This window comes from Neoarius graeffei, chromosome 24 (genome assembly GCF_027579695.1).
Source record: "Neoarius graeffei isolate fNeoGra1 chromosome 24, fNeoGra1.pri, whole genome shotgun sequence".
Taxonomy (NCBI): domain Eukaryota; kingdom Metazoa; phylum Chordata; class Actinopteri; order Siluriformes; family Ariidae; genus Neoarius; species Neoarius graeffei.
Window position 1 is genome coordinate 559,211 of NC_083592.1, and position 18,290 is coordinate 577,500.

An 18,290-nucleotide genomic window follows, 5' to 3' on the forward strand; every position below is an offset into this window, starting at 1 on the left:
TACGCAGTTAATGGCCTCTTCCAGACAAAGACAGGCTACTTTGAAGACCATGCGGAACACAATTGCTAACAAGCTGGGAGCCATGGCCTCTCCTGCTAGTGACCGCTCTTCCAAAAGCGATGGAATAACTATGACACAGCTGGTGGAGGAACTGTCCAAACAACGCGCTAGTCTAAAAGAAGATATTTCTATGCTTATTCAGGAATCCCTTGGGCCATTGCAGACTTCGGTGAATGCCCTAAAAGAAACATTGGACACCTTTCAACAGCAACTGACTGCAACGGAATCCCTTGCAGGGGATAATTTTGACAAGATACTTTCAACCGAAACAGCTGTCAAAACTCTACAAACCCAGAATGTTGATCTTCTGGATCGCATTGAAGATTTAGAGAATCGGTCGCGCAGAACCAATTTGAGGATTGTTAATGTTCCAGAAGACATTGAGGGTGTTGAGGACACCGTTAAATTTGTGTCGAATATGTTGATGGAGATCACGGGTAATGCACTGTTTGAGTCTGCCCCAATTCTGGAGAGAGCGCACAGAGTGGGCAAAAAGCCTGATAGGGCTGGACTACCTCTGCGTCCATTTGTGGTATGTTTTCACTGATACCAAGAGAAAGAACGGCTACTGCAATGGGCTAGGCGGCATACAGTTACTTATCAGAATGCTACCCTGAGGATATATCCAGACTTCAGCATCAGTCTATCTAGGGGACGTGCGGGCTTCAAGGACATTAAACAAGCCTTATTCGTGAAGGGTATAAAATTCCAGTTACTTTATCCAGCCATCCTGCGGATCACACATAACGGACATACCTTCAAATTCAACACACCAGAGGACGCCAAGGCTTTCTATGACCGGGAGGTGATGGGTGAGAATATTCAGGACTGAACGGACTTTGGACTGGTGAAGTGGCCTAGTGCTTTTTGACTGGATGCTAGCTTGTTGCTAATGCACCTGAAAGACTTTTCTACATGCAGACAGAGAATTGGAACTCATCACTTTTTGGTAAACTTCTATTTTTCATAATCCATTGGGTTATAGAGACTAATAGACCAGTTATTGAACTTTTTTCTGGTAAGTGTTATTCTTACTTATTGTTTTAAGTGATGGTCACCGGCTGCCACCTGTTGGAAATACTGCTCACTTGCTAATGCTAATCTGCTGATTCTTTTTTTTTTTTTTGCTTTTGCCTTTGATATATGCAGTCGACATAACGGATGGAAGATTTGGTTTATTTGATTATTTGTGCTTGGTGGCTAACGTTTTATTCTGAGAACTGTTCCATTTTAAATTGTTATTGTTATTATAAATGGTCAAAGGCTCTTCATAGTTTTTGGTAGGAGAGGGTGTACTGGAAGGTTCAAGAGTTAGAAGATAGCCTGCAATCTGCCTATGTTCTAGAGGCAGACATAGGAAATGTTCTGTTGAGGGTTGGGAAGGGACTAATCTCTAAGATGACTGATATTTTATTTTTTACTGAATGGGGATTGTATACCGCTATAGGGGATTTTCTTTTCTTTTGTATGATGCTGCTTTTTGAGTTTACTGACAGATACTATGGGGCACATTCTCTTCTTTTCTTTTTCTTTTTAACATAACATGTCTTGTGATATAAATAATGTCAGGGCTGAAATAGGTGTAACACCAACCCGCTTTGTTACTTGGAATGTAAAAGGAATGAATGGGCCTAATAAAAGAACTAAGAACTATTTTCCCATTTAAAGAGATTACATGCGGAAATAATATTTTTACAAGAAACACATTTGACAATAGCAGATCAAGTCAGGCTTAGGAAGAACTGGGTTGGACAGAGTTTTCATTCTAATTTCAATATTAAAGCACGTGGGACTGCTATATTAATTCATAAAAAAATACTGTTTACCCCATCCCAAACAATCTCAGACCCCCAAGGGCGATTTGTCATAGTATCAGGGTCACTCTTTAATACTCCAGTAGTACTAGCAAGTATATATGCCCCAAATTGGGATGATGTCAGCTTTATAAATAAGCTCACTTCTCTTTTTCCGAATTTGGATTCACATAGTTTAATTTTTGCTGGTGACTTTAAAACTGTTATGGATCCAGCCATGGACCGCTCTAGCCCTAAGACTTTAACACGCTCCAAAATGTCTCAAGCTCTTGGTGAGTTTGTTGAGAAAACCGGATGTGTTGATCCTTGGAGGTTCTTCTATCCTCATAATAAGGATTTCTCCTATTTCTCGCACGTTCACCATGCATATAGTAGGATAGATTTTTTCTTTATTGATAAAAAAACTTCTTCCTGCTGTAAAGAAAACAGAGTACATTGCTATTGTTGAGTCAGATCATGCTCCAGTATCTCTTGATCTTTGTGGCAGTGGGGGCGTGGTCAAGCGTCGGTCTGTGATCGGAGGGCGGAGTCAGGGAAGGTAAGTGGCAGAATCACTACACCTGATGTGAATTAACCTGTGTTTGTGTGTCTTCCCAGCAACCACGCCCTATGTAAGGAGAGAGAGGGCAGAGGAAGGGGGCTCTCTCCCGCACCAGATGACTTGTGTGTGTGTATGTGTGTGGCTGGGAGAGTATATGTTCGTACTGAAAAGTGCAAATAGAAAAGAGTTTTTGGAACTCAGTTCTGGCCTGCCGTACTTCTGTGCTCCACCCACCCGCTCTGACTTCTACAGTGGGGTTGCTGGGAAGACACACAAACACAGGTTAATTCACATCAGGTGTAGTGATTCTGCCACTTACCTTCCCTGACTCCGCCCTCCGGTCACAGACCGACGCTTGACCACGCCCCCACTGCCACAATCTTTTAATCTCTCAAAACCTGGCGCAGCGTAGTACCTGGAGATTAAATACAGCCCTACTGACAGACATACATGTCAACCTTTGGTCAATCAAACCTGTATAACCAACCTCCAAAATCCTTATTTCCCTTATAAAATCCGTATAAGATACAAATTAAAATAATTTACCTAAAATTTGAATGATAATTAACAATGATATATCCCAATTACTTTTTATTCAATATTAATAACAATAAACCTTCAGAATGAATACAAAGCTCCAATGTTTGACAAAAACACAAAGTGTCACTCTAATGTTCTGAATTGTACTCCATGACAGCTTTTTTAGCGCTCTGCACCAATACCTCACGAGGCTGCATGTCACAGCAAGTGTCTGTGTTGATCTTACACTGAAGTAGACCAGGTCAGTGTGTCTGCATTCAGGTTCTTTCTGCTCTCTGTGTGTATCTTCCTGACTTGAGAGAAAACTCTCTCACAGCATTACTGTGGGGTAAACAGAGCACTGCCTAACTTGAACTAAAACGCCCACTACCTTGTGTTTTCTGTCTTTTCCAGTTGTTGGCATACCAGTTTTTGAGTGCGCAAATACTGTCATCAATGGCTGATTTTGCCTTTGGCTTGCATTCCGCTGATGTAGTTTCAATTTGAAATGTTCTTTCACATCATACACTCCCGATGCTGCAACTTTGATGTCACGCGCACACAGTATGCAGTGTGCGTATTCTTCGTTTTTGGAGGCTGCCGGTTGGATTATGCCATTGAAAAGGTCCTTCCATTCAGGGAGAAACCTACCGCTGTATTGTGTTTTGAATTTCTTTGCCGGAGTGCCCATTCAGAATCTTTTCAGTCGCGGCTCAGGTGGAAATACACTTTTCAAACAAAATGTTACTTCACGGTTGGCGGGATTCTCGCAATGCGGTGTGCGCATGATCAAAAGTGGAATGAAGTCTCGCTACCACGAGATAATGCGCGATTTCATAAGACTCTTTACTGGCTGGCTGTGGTGTACAGTACGTTTGTAAATGTTATGCGCTCTTTTATCATCGTGGGAATTGATTATAGCTCTAAATAAATATTGAAGTTTTTTTTAAAGAATCCATATAACTTTATTTGTATGCCCGTATACTACGTTTATTGAATCAAATCCGTATAAAATACGGACATTCCGTATAGGTTGACATGTATGGACAGATAGTCACTTTTGTGAATACATATCAAAAGCAATAGATGAGTTTATGCTATTTAACAAATCAGACTCCATATCTCCATCTACATTGTGGGAGACACTTAAAGTTGTTATAAGAGGGGAGGTCATATCTTACACAATTTCACGTAACAAAGAGAGAGACAAAGGTCACTATTACGAGCATGGGGAGAAAGCTGGCCGTCTTCTGGCCTATCAACTGAAATGTAGATCTGCATCTCGCTTAATCCCACAGATTCGTAATACTTCAGAGTCTCTGACCGTAGATCCACTTGAGATTAATAATACTTTTAAAGAATTTTACTCAGAACTATATACTTCTACATCCCCACAAGATAACTCAAATATGGCAACTTTCTTGGATAATTTAGACATTCCAAACATAGATGTGGTTGCCAAAAATGATCTTGATGAACCCATACATTTGCAGGAGATAATTGATTCCATTCATAAAATGCAAAGCAGCAAGTCTCCAGGGCCTGATGGCTATCCTGTTGAATTTTATAAGAAGTTTTATTCTCAACTTGCTCCCATTCTGCTTGAAATGTTCAATCATTCCTTTAATCAGAACCATTTACCACAGACTCTGACCGAGGCATCCATTTCACTTCTTTTAAAGCCAAGTAAAGACCCACTTGATTGTGGGTCCTACCGACCTGTTTCCTTGCTAAATACAGATGTCAAGATTTTGGCTAAACTTATTGCATCAAGACTAGATAGTGTAATATCCCAAATCATCTCACCAGAACAAACTGGATTCATGAGAGTCCGTCAGTCCTTCACAAATATACGCAAACGCTTAAATGTTATACATTCTCCACAATCTCCAGCATCCAGGGAGATGCCTGAGGTTGTTGTCTCCCTGGATGCTGAAAAAGCTTTTGATAGAGTTGAGTGGTGCTATTTATTTGCTGTGTTGGAGAAATTTGGTTTTGGCTCAAATTTTATATCCTGGATCCGCTTATTATATACCTCTCCTAAAGCATCTGTAATTACTAATAAGTTATCTTCCCAACTATTTTCTCTGTCAAGGGGCACACATCAGGGATGTCCCCTCAGCCCTATTTTATTTGCATTAGCTATTGAGCCGTTATCAATTAAGTTTAGGACTGCCCCCAACATCCTCAGAATTCATAGGTTGGGAACTGAGCATCACATCTCTTTATATGCAGATGATCTGCTTCTTTATATTTCGGATCCAGTGTCAAGCGTTCCTCATATTGTTAATATCCTTAATGACTTTGGGCTTTTCTCTGGTTGCAAATTCAATTTTACTAAAAGTGAATGTTTTCCCATCAATAATTTAGCCTTTCAGATCAGACCTGGCGGCAGAAGCAGTCTAGTAGCCGGGCATTGCACTGGCTGGGGGTGGGCACGCATTGGTGAACCCAATTTTACCAGGGGGGTCCGGGGGCATGCTCCCTCGGAAGAAATTTTTGAAAAAACACTCTAAAATGGTGTATTTTGAGCTCTTCAGACACCCTGTTCCGCTGCTATATATTGTCCGTCAGTGAGCACATTTGCAGGGAATATTCCGTTTCATACGGAATACTGGCAATATTCCATTTGCGCACGAGTCATGTTGTAAACTCGTTCCGAATACCCAACACTGAATGCACAAATGGATGATTGTGATCAATGTTGACAGCAAATTAAGATTGATATTTACAATTAAGAGTGCGCAACAGAAGATTACATCACACTCATCCTCCCTGCACAAAGCCTAACTGCAGTAACTGAATCCCTTCTGTGAAACCATGCGCATTAAAAGTTTTATGTCTCAAATCTAGTTTTGTGAAGCATGACAACATTAATCTTTAATACAGATGTGTTTTGTAGGTTAACTGAAACATCAAAACCAGTTTCTTACCTCCAGTGCTTAGTTTGCAAATCAAACGCCAAGTGCATGACAGCGCAGGGCTGACAAGATGGGCGCAGGCCGAAACATTAAGAAAACAGTGTGTCATGTATACACATTTTAAATTAAGGACTTTTTCTTTAATATTATGCCCTTTTTTAAAAAAAAAAAGAAAAGCGTTTAATTGTAGTAGCCTGCGATTTATTTATTTATTTTAAATATTGTGTTAAGCTGTTGGCCCTAGCCTATGACAGGGCGGGCGGGCCCACACTAGGGCGGGCCCACGTGACTAAATGGGCGGGCCCGGCCCCCAAAGGCCTGCCCATCGCGCCGGGCCCACTTCAGATATCAGACTCTGCACTCCCTTTCCGTATGTCAAAGACTGGCTTTAAGTACTTGGGGATACATATCACCCGTACTTTCTCTGATCTTTATGAAGAGAATTTCAAACCCCTTTTACTGAAGTTGGAATCAGATTTAAAGAGATGGTCTGGCCTTTATTTATCTCTTTCAGGTAGAGTTAATTGTATAAAAATGAATGTCTTACCTAGATTTTTGTATCTGTTTCAATGTCTCCCAGTATTTTTGTCCAAATCTTTCTTCCAGTCTCTGAATAAATTAATCTCTTCGTTTTTGTGGGCAGGTAAAAATCCTAGAATCCGCAGAGAATTTTTGGAAAGGCCTAGAGACCAGGGTGGCCTAGCACTTCCCAATATGAGAAAACATTATTGGGCATCCAATATACAAAAAGTAATATATTGGTATCAGGCTCCACAGCTGGATTGGTGCAAAATTGAGTCGAATTCATGCATTTCTACCTCACTCTCTGCTTTAATTACAGCAGGATTACCATTCTCACCATCTAAGTTCACATCAAGCCCTGTGGTAATTTCTACTCTGCTCTTCCCTGCTGCCAAACTGGATAGCACCTTCACACTGTGGCGTAGGAATGGTCTAACTATATGCTACAACTTTTACATAGATGGTCTTTTTGGCAGTTTTTCTGATCTTTCTGGAAAATTTCACCTGCAGAGGTCAGACTTATTCAGGTATTTTCAGGCCCGTCACTTCATTCAAAGCCATAGTCCAGTATTTCCTGCTTTACCGTCAGACACAGGACTTGAGAAGGTTTTGCGGGCTCCTATGCAGCAGGGGAGACATATCTCAGTTATCTCAAATATAATTACTTCCCTTCAGGAAACATCATTAGACAGGCTTAGAACTGAATGGGCTGAAGAACTTGGGATGGAAGTGTCTGAAGCAGTTTGGGACTGCGCTCAGGCTAGAGTTAATGGAACATCATCTTGTGCCCGGCTCAGCCTGATACAGTTCAAAGTTTTTCACAGAATTTACTACACCAAATCCAGATTATCCAGAATTTATTTTGGCATTCCAGATAGGTGTGAACGCTGTAATTCTACACCAGCAGATATGGCCCATATGTTTTGGACCTGCTCTAAATTATGAGATTTTTGGTCATCTGTTTGCAAAACTTTGAATGATGCATTCAAAACCAAAGTGAAACCCTCTGCAGAAATGGCCATCTTTGGAGTATTGATTAATGAGATCTTGCTGGCCACTGATAAACAGAATGCTTTTGCCTTTGCCTCTTTGATAGCCCATAGAAGAATAGTCTTGCAGTGGAAATCTCCAGACCCACCCAAAGTGTCAGCCTGGCTTAGCGACCTAATGTTATTCCTGAAGTTAGAGAAGATTAAGTATTTTACCAGAGGTTCAATAAGAAAATTCTACAAAATATGGGAGCCATTGATTTTGTATTTTGACAGGCTCAAGACCCTCCCATAATTTAATAGGGCCCTGTGTTATGTTTTGATCTTGCATAACTATAGGCATAGAGTGCAGATTGCCCCCCATTGTCTGTTATTTTTTAGTTTATTTTAATTTATATTGCATTTTTCTGTTATAAATGTTATTACGGTTATGATTATGTACTTTTTTCCCTTTTCTTTTATTTATAGCAGTATGTGAGTGTTGTGGGAGGGTGGGCTTTGATTGGAAAAAACACACACAAAAAAAACAATTCGACATTGTATTTAATTTCATCCTGTATTGTGCTACCTGTCTTGAATAAAAAAAACCCTCACACAAACTGTGGGCACTCAGTCCAAGAACCAGATCGCAATGTCTGAGTGTGTGAGCAGAGGCTCTAACCCAGTCTTCCACTGTTTAGTGTTTGGCAGTATGATTCAGGCTCTCCCTGTACGGTCCCTTTTCTTCCCTTCCCCTTGTCCAAAAATACAACATACACACAAAATGGCAACTGCAAATCCATAATTCAGTGCCTGGATTCCAGTTGTTCCTGTGAATTCCGTGACCCATTTGCTTCTTTTTGTTTAGTTTTTGGCAGTCTGAACTCAGAAGATAACATGTTTGTCGCCACCAGTGAGTGATGTGTGACTTCTTCACCTCTCATCTTGGGCTGAGTGCAGACTGAACACTACAGTGACTCACTATTGCCTCTTGAGGTACAAAGTGGTATTATGAGACAGATGGTACAGCATAGTAGTGATGCGCGGATCGACCCATAACCCGCGGATATCCGCGGGTTGACCCGCGAGTCGGACGGATTTGGGTATTAATTTTTCTAAATAGTGCGGGCGGGGCGGGGCGGGGCGGGGCGGGTCAGAAATAGCAAAAATTTCTCTCATACATTTCTCAGTTGGGAATTTTATGAGATATAGATGCAATAAACATTTTGCATTATAGATGTTCTAAATCGCATGCAACAATCTATGACTGTTACAAGTGCAGACCTGCAGTATCTTACACTCAAAGCTCTCACATGTACTGTTCTCAGTCTGGATAAATGGAGGTATTAGATGTCTATCTTGGGTTTCCTTCTCACATTTTATTCTGTATTCTGTGTTCTGTAATATTTTTTCCTTTTGAAACGGAGATATAAATTATGTAGCCTACTGGCATAGTTTTTAATAGCGTGTTTTCAATGGTTTATCCCAAAATGGTATCCGTACAGCTTTTGTTTACACCGCCAAAACTTCTCAGAGACCTTCGATGAAGATGGCTGACTCGATCAGAGAGAAGTTAAAAAAGGGCGATGCAAAGGTTGTACGGAAAGTTGATCAAAAAAGCAAGGTGTGGGATGATTTTGGACAAGTCATCTTGTCGGATGACACCGTTGCAGACTTTGTCATGTGCTTTCATTGTGAGGCGCTGTACAAATACGATGGACATAAAAGAGGTACATCTAACCTGCTTCGACATTCATGTCGTGGTTCGGCACCACAGCCTAACAAGCCTTCCCCACACGTCCATGCAGAACAGCCCTTAATGTCATCATTTATGAAAGGCAAGGTGCCACTTGCTGCAAAGTCGAAAGTAGTGGATGACTTCGTAGCATTCTGCTGCTCGGATTTACGTCTGTTTGATATTGTGTCTGGACAGGGATTTTCACGCGTGGCACAAGGGCTTGTAAATATAGGTGCACGGTTTGGATCAGTGGACATAAACTCTGTCCTACCACATAGGCAAACCATTTGCGACAGGGCCAAAGAGCAGGCCAAGACTGAAAAGGAGAGGCTAATCCAACAGATAAAAAAGGCCATGGAAAATGGAATAGGTTATCACAACAGACATGTGGACTGACAGTATTAATATGAGGTCGTACACAGTGCTCACATGTCATTTCGTTACTGAAGATTGGAAACTGTCAAGTCGCGTGATTTCCACATTGGAATTTGACCACTCACTAAGAAAAACAGCACCAAACATACATGAACAGATCACCAAAGAACTTCTTGAAGTTGGCATATCACCTGATAATCTGTCAAAGGTTGTCTTTGTGAGTGACCAAGGCCCCAACATTAAGGCTGCACTCAAGAATTATTCTTGGATACCCTGTGCAGCGCATGTTATCAACACCATCCTGAAACATACATTTGACGAAAGGGACACGCCAGATTGTATGCTCGACATAACTGACCAAATTAATCAGTGCAAGCACCTGGTTGCTTACCTTAAAAAATCTGAAAGCACACTCATCCTTCCGCATGCTGTGGTTCAGGAAAGCGAGACTCAGTGGAATACTAAAGCGGAGATGTTGAACTCAATTGCGAGGCAACACAGTGAGATTAGAGAACTGCTCCAAGACAAGGGTCAAGAACACCGAATCGAGGGCATACAGGTGGAGGTCCTCACTGCAGTTGGCGAATTTTTGACCCCTTTCAAACATGCTTCAGAGGACACGGAGGAAGACCGATACCCAACTATCAACTCAGTTTTGTTATGGTACCACAGGCTGCGAATGCACTGTGAGCCTAGGTGTGGGGACCCACTGTACATGGAGCACATTCGCAGATGTGCCGGAGAGCTCTTGAATGACAAGATGACCATCACCCCTATCCATAAAATTGCCACTTTCCTCTCACCGCGATTCAAGAGCCTAAAGATGCTCTCACCAGATGAAAGCTTGGTAGTCCAAGCTGAAGCCAGGAGACTGACTACAGCCCTCATTCCAGCTCTGCAAGCTCAGACTGCGCAAAGGCAAGGTAAATGGAAGCCTCACTGTATCGGCTATATTACCAAAATCAATACCCTGTATACTGAAAGATATCATAATAATAATAATAATAATAATAATAACATTGGATCCCTTTCGCCTTTTAGCAGCAGACGACACAAGCGAAACACAGAGAGAAGAAGCAGAAGCTATAGGCCCAACCATGCAAGGTAACAGCCATAGAATAATGTGAAATGTTTCACACAGCTTGTTTCTAACCTTGACAGATCAAATGTATGCTCATACTTTAGTGAAATGGTGACGCCTCTTGTTCATTTTGACAGAACATTTACTGAAAAGGCGCAGGATGTTCCTGGAATGGGAAGACATGCCGGATCTTATAGAGCCAGATGAAGTACAGCGTTATATGCAGTCACACTTCAGCCTTGATGAATGTAATGAAGACGTCCTTGGCTTTTGGGGGGCTCATTGTCACGATTTCCCTCTAATGTCGATGCTGGCAAGAGCGGTGCTTTGCGTTCCTGCAAACCAGCGCTTCGAGCGAGCGTGACTTCAGTTCAGCAGGTCGCGTGTTGGAAGTGCGCCGAAATAGGCTAAACCCAGGGACGGTGGATGCCATTCTCTTTCTCCATAGCGCTTCCAAACAGTTGTCATAAATAGCCTACAATCGGCCAGTATTTTTTTTTTCAGTTTTGTAGTTTTCAATTTGTAGGATAACCTAGTTTGGCGAAATACCACGGTTATTAAATGGGCAAAATTGCGTGAAAAGACCTACAAAAGTTAAATTTGTCAGATCTGATGTTTAAATCGTTTGAGTCAGTTACTGTTGAAAACTAGTGTTTTGCGATACAAGGGATCTTGTGTCTGTGTGCGCAAGAGAGCGATGTCTTTCATCCAATGTTTCACAATCCTTCAATAAAGAATGGTGTAAAATCCATCTTTCGGTTTCTTTGTTGCTGTTTGATACACAATTAATGTTTCCCTAAAAATGTGAATTCAGCGCATACCCTTATCGTTTTGATTAGTGTTACAAATTAATACCCCCCCCCCCGCCCTTTCCCCCTCGGGTCAGATTTGGGTCACAATCCGAACATATTTTTGCGGGTTGGGCGGGGCGGGTTGGAAGTCCGCACGGGTCGAGTTGGGGCGGGTGTTAAAAAAAGCTGACCCGCGCATCACTACAGCATAGACATATAAACATAGACGCCGCATTGAGCTGGTGGCCCGTTGCTGGGATACGTCAGAGTGTCCGCCATATTGGATGTGGCAAATCTTCCCCGTAAACCAATGCAAGTAAATGGACTGAACTTCATAAAGCCCCTTTCTACAATAATATTTAACTCGATGCCTTTTATTCACCCATTAAGACACACACGTATATATCTGGGAAACAAACAGGCATCAAAACAACACATATAACTTTTAATGTGATGGTTATAAATAGTGTACGAAATACCCTGTATGCTGCAAACTAGTGACAGATCCGCGATAGATAGCTCAGGTAAGCTAATCAGTCAGCATACCGTAGCAAGCTACCAAAACCTGAGGCCACAATAACCAACCTACAAGACTGAATATTATAAATGATGGAAATAGTGGAAAAACTGGAAATAGTGAATGAAAATAAAAATGTACTGTTTTATTTATTGAGTCACCACACAGACCTGCTCTCGCTGAATAAAGTGAGCTGAATGAGCGCCAAACTGAGTTCGGCCAAGTTCTAACGTCATACCGAAACAAAATACATCACTGATTCCTTCACATTCAGAAAGGTTAAAAACATTCATCATACGTTCAAAAACGTTCATCATAGTGTGGCACTGTATTCTCTAATTCTCACTGCTTATAACTCTACACCCCCCCGGTGGAGATGAGCTGGGAAACTGAAGACTGAAGGAACAGCTCCCTCTCTGATCCTGACTGTCTGACCTGTTCTGTCCAAATCCTTCATATTAGCCACAAAGTCAGAAAAATCTGTTCGTAAAATTACGTTATAATGACCAAATACAATGAAAAGTATTTTTCCAGTCTCACCTGTGAAATGTAATCCCATGTGATCTCGTTTGGACGGTAAACCTGTTGGTACAGTTAAACGCAGCACATGAATGAGGCATCTTTATTCTCGGCTACTGTCTAGACGCTATACCAGAGACGGCTGAAGAATCTCCACTTTGCCACATCCAATATGGCGGCGAGGATGACGTATGATTCTACGCAGAAGGCGGCGTCTATGTTTATATGTCTATGTGGTACAGTATGTCCTGTCTCAGGGCTAGCTGATTAGCATGCTAACTTCAGAAGATATCTCTGCAACACAATACTTAGATGTCTTTGACATAATGTCAAAGCTGTTACTTCTTCACATTCTGTTGATAATTTTAGTTAATTTTTTGGTTGTTTGAAAGTAAACTTCCTTCAGATTCTTACAGCAATGTTAACAAGGTCTGTGGTATAGATAGTTTTCACATGACGTCACAGAGTCGAGGATTCCCTAGTGGCGGCCATCTTGTGGGGCAAGCTTACCGTACAGGTCACTGAGCACACATTGTAACGCGCGAGTTACATTTATTTATATATTATTTACATTTATAGTTACATTATTACTATTTAAAGCTAGCAATGGTGCACACCTGTTGTATTCACGGCTGTTGTAATAGGTCAGGTGATGACATCAAGCGGAGCTTTTATGGAATTCCCACTGTACGGGAGCACGAAGGCGAGCAAACAAAGAATCTCAGCATACAAAGGAGAAATCTATGGCTTGCGAGAATCAACCGCAAGGATTATCAGCCTTCCAAACACAGCAAAGTCTGCTCCGATCATTTTATAAGTGGTAAGTTGTTTAAATAAACAATCAATTGTGTTTAAGTTTGTTTTTGGAAACCAAAACATCATGTAAACAATCTCTGGAGAATGCCTAACTGGAACCGCTGAGTGTACATTTACATTGTAATGTACACTTAATATCGCTCGTTTGTCACGTTTCTATTTGACACTTGTCACTTCACTCATGCAAGGGTCATTTTTGAAAAACATTTTAGGTCTATTCTGTATGATTTGATTTGTGTTTGGGATGCAAACAGCACGCCTTTTGGCGGATGCTGCCTTTTTCACGGCTGAATCGCGCAGATCCGATTTTTTTTTTTAGGGGGGGCGTTGGAGTGTCTGATTATAATTTCAAAGTAAATTCTGTATTAAAATTACTAAATAAGCAAATCCGTTACAGTCCATGAAACAGGGAGTATAAGGATGAGAAAAAAAACAGTTTAAATCGGAAAGCTGCGCACATTTGCGCAGTCCTGCACACCGCTCGGGCTGCGCAAATGTGCGAAGCTTTCCGATTTAAACTGTTTTTTTCTCATCCTTATACTTCCTGTTTCATGGACTGTAACGGATTTGCTTATTTAGTCATTTTAATACAGAATTTACTTTGAAATTATAATCAGACACTCCAATGCCCCCCCCCCCCCAAAAAAATCGGATCTGCGCGATTCAGCTGTGAAAAAGGCGGCATCCGCCAAAAGGCGCACTGTTTGCATAACATTCAACAGTCTATTTAATGCTAGAATATATAAAGTTGTATATATCAGACAGCCTTTAAAGTTTGATGAAGTCAGTTTCAGGCTTTGGAGCAGGCTTTGGCAGTTTCAGGCTTTGGCAGCCCTGCATAGTCACTTGAAAATGCATCTTTGTCCACTTCGTAGGGGTCAATTCCCCCAATCAAGGCCAGTTTGGCTGCATACTGTTGTCGTGAGATGTCGTCTAATGTATCTATATACTTCTGTTTGCTTGATTTTGCCGACATTGATCTTTATTTTAGAAAACTGACTATATAACTTCATAAATTCGTCCAAGATAATGTAGCCGGTAATGGCGATGGTCCGTTTTGTTTGCCCCACAAGATGGCAGCTGGAGGGCGTTCCCCGGAATGCCGTGACGTCAGTGAAAACTACGTATTGCCACAGTACCTCACTGTCCTCCACACAAGTCACTCACACTGTTGTTGCTGTTCTGACAGGTGAAATCTGATGGGCAGAAGGAGAAGTATTTCCTCTCAACCATGTATTATTAGACTCGATCCTGGTGGTTGTGTAGTTACTTTCTACTGTTTCCCCTGTTGATGATAAAATGCACATTTACCCAAATTACTGAGTTTAGAGATCAATCTGTTCATGTTAGAATCAATTCAAGAACAGAAACATTGGGATTGGAAGCGTTAATATTTCAGTATCAGGCCACACACCACGAGTGACTGGTTAGTTTCTGCCTTTACCCTTGTGTGTGTGTGTGTCTTTCTTTAGCATGTTGTGATTTTAATGTTTTAAATTTGAATGAAAGATAGAGAACAAGCTAACACAAGTTTATTGTATCATCAGAGAAATAATAAAAGAAAAATAATCAGCAAACATCAAAATATTTCAAAATATGTGGTTTGTAAGCAGAAAAAGCTAATCTAACACAAAACTAATTCATAACACTTCATGAATATCAGCCAGAAATATTTATATATACTGTAAATTTATATAAGAGCACATTATTCACACACACAATAGGCGCTAAATGCTAACTTTAGGGTGGATAGAACAGCTATTCATATTAGCATGATGAGGAACTTATGCTAACATGTTAATCTAACTTGTTGATGTAGTCCTACAGTGACGCCTCTCATTATTTAATACAGTGTTTTATTCAGTGCTTCATTTTGTAGCGTGATAGCAGGTAAGCACCATGCTAACTAGATATTTAGTTATTTTTCTTTTAGTCACTCCTTGTATGAGTTATGCTGCATTTGACTAAAGCTCGTAACTTAAATTTCCAATCTCTTACTTGGAAAAGCAAAGAAAAAGCCCCATCACCTTGAAGTTCCTACTGGGAATTTTCTTCTGCTCACACTGTCAACAATAAATAGTTTATAGTAGCATTTACTTTACATCACTTGACGTGGACACATTCGTGGGTTAAGTTATAATGCTGAGCGTACACATCACTGCTCTGAGAAAGCAAATACAGCAGAAACTCATGATCGCTAAAGCTGGCTAGTTTGTTGCTAACAAAACACACACTTTCTTAGAAACATCCAGGATTTCCCTCCACCTTAAACCTTAAATGCGCTGAGCTTGAAAATTACACAATTCATAATTTAGTTTCCCTGTGATGACCTGGCGACTTGTCCAGGGTGTATCCCGCCTTTTGCCCGTAGTCAGCTGGGATAGGATCCAGCTCGCCTGCGACCCTGTAGAACAGGATAAAGCGGCTACAGATAATGGATGGATGGATGGATAATTTAGTTTCTGATTTCCCTCTTCTGAGTTTACATTAAATGCAACAAGTTACACACACACACACACACACACACACACGCACACAGAGTTACATATGCAGTTACTCACACCAGTTACCAGGGGCGCCATTATGGGGGAAAAGTTAGGACCATTCTACAGGCCCAGCATTGACAGAGGGCCCTCAGAGGACAATATTAATATTATTACCATGTGTAAGTTAATTTAATAAAAAATATTTTTAACAATTTTGTCTCTTATATTGAGCAAATACAACAACTTTTGGTTTTCCATTTTCTGCAAAATTATTAAAATAGATAGTCTTTATATTTCACCCCTCTCCCGATTCGTTACATGGTACAGTCTTGCGTCAGCGGAGCCTGAGCATGACACCGCATTAGGTTTGTTGCTTTCCAATCCAGCACTAATGCTAGTTGTGCATGGTAGGAACAGAATTGATGGTGAACCATCAGGAGATTGACACCATCATGAACAAGTCGGGTTACCAGAAACATAAAGAGGCAGCAGAAAGCTGAGAGAGAGAAAAAGGGCCAACAGTTAGTCACCCAGTTTTTTTCTGAAGAAAGGTAGCCAATACATTTATTCACTGACCTTCCTTTGGTGGCTATTAACCTCACATGCTAATGTTAATGCTACAGAAGATTATTATTGTGGCTTAACCACTGCTTGGATGATCAAGCTAACAACGTAATTTACAATGCAGTGTTATTTTACTTAAATAGTTCATAGGTTACTTTTATTGCCACTGAAAATGAGACGAGTTACAAATGTAATTTTGGTCTGCAAAGAGCGCCGTGAATTTGTAGGTCCACTACAATGCTAGTGTGCCCTCTAGGTTAAGATGCAGGTTAATAACTAGCTTGCTCACTAATGAGGTCTGCCCTCAACATGCACAGATGCAGCCTCAGGATTAGGAAACCCTCCCTCACCCCCCCCCCCCCCCCCAGTTGAAGCAGAAGGAGGTGAGCAGTATTTTGTTGATAATGTATTTACAGTGCAATCTGTGAATAAAGGGCTTTGGAGTTAAGGCTCATGCAGACCGATTTTTGTGGCTACTGCCTCACATAGATGCAGGTGCCACTGTCATCATGCTGTAAGAATAAGTGTAATAATCACACACTGCACATGTGCGTGCATACAGGTGTTCCTATTAAAATGGCCAGTGAATGTATACAATTCAGTTCACCATTTGAAATAGATGGAATAGACTAAAGAGATCGCTTTCAGACGTGTTTATGCTTATTACAGAGGGAAAGTGCGTTCCTATTTTAAAATCTACTCCAGGTCATCCCACTTTCCTCGCCTTCATCGGCCAGTGGTCCCATGTGTGATGGAGATGTGACACACTTCAGAGTTGTTACAGGAAGTTGTTGAAGAGAGTATTGAGACCACTGAGCTCTAGCGCCGGGCCATTTCCGGGAAATAAGAGTTTGGGTCGTGGCGACAGCGTGTGTGTGTCAGCCTCGGCTCGGAGGTTTCAGTTTGGAAAACCGTAAGAGGGAAGAGTAGAATAATATAAAGTACAGACACTTGGTATATTTTACTTCTGTGATTTTTAAATTGTTCATTTTTGGATTACGCTTAATTTTTGTGGCTACTGCCTCAGAGAGTAAATATATATGCTGTATTTACTGTATGGACACAGGATCAGAAAACTCTTTTATTTATAAGCCACACGGACCCATAGGGGATCCATTTTTAGTATTTATGTTACATTAACCATGTGAGCAGCTAGTTATAGCAAGCAAGTACAATTTTAGCTGATAACGTTCATATAGACATTTCAATAATGAAAAGGACAAAAACTGGCTAAAAAGATTGTTAGAGAGCTTGACTTAAGATATAAAGGGGATGATGCCATTGCCACATTTAAGATCACCCTTTTAAGATATTTATTTCCCTTTATGATCAACTAATGTTACTAACCAAGCATACAGATAATTCCAGCCAAATGTTAGTAACACATACACACAGTTTTCACAACACACTGTGTTAGTACGATTATATGACAGATTCTGAATTATGTACCTTATGGTTAAGGTTATGGATACTTTCGAGCCAGAGCCCTCTTCAAGCCATGATGCAGCCAGAGAGAATACGCTTTTCTGTTTTTGATGCATTCATTTGCAGGCAGCATGATGTGACCAATTTGTTGATGTAAAATTCATTATTGTGTTAAAAAAAATTCCGCTCTGTTGCACAACAAAGCACATAAGTCACTTTAAAACTGTATGTAGAGTGTGTACATATTTGGGGCTGTTGAACATTGAGATACTAAATATTTGAGGTTGAGGAGAAGTATTTGACCTCTTTGTATGTTTAGATGTTTTGTTCACATTTATATTTATTGTTATTGTCCAAGTCTTTATTTAATAAGTTGCTGAATGTTTTTCTCACTGCATTGCTGATTACTGTATTTACTGTGTTTCTATTAAATTGGCACAGCCAAAAAAAAAAACACTCAGTGGATTTCTTGTAGCACACCATGTCATCTTCTATCAGCTAAATAGTTATTCATCAACCTCGAAATTTAACTGCACAGAATGAGTCGGTACATGAAGGAGACATAAGGATGAATTTGGAAGTATGTTTGAGAGAGAAAGGCCAGCCGACACTAAGTTTATACTTATCGACTAG

The 18,290-nt window shown here is 40.7% G+C and overlaps 1 protein-coding gene across 1 annotated transcript in view; it reads right to left on the reverse strand.

Moving 5' to 3' along the window:
* Positions 1 to 16,623: 16,623 nt before the first annotated feature.
* The window catches only part of pdlim5a (PDZ and LIM domain 5a), a 6,249-nt gene continuing 4,582 nt past the window's right edge, over positions 16,624 to 18,290 (reverse strand). Inside the window, exon 9 of the mRNA XM_060907071.1 lies at positions 16,624 to 18,290. This exon is cut by the window's right edge and continues 804 nt beyond it. The gene's annotated coding sequence lies outside the window, so the exon portion shown is untranslated.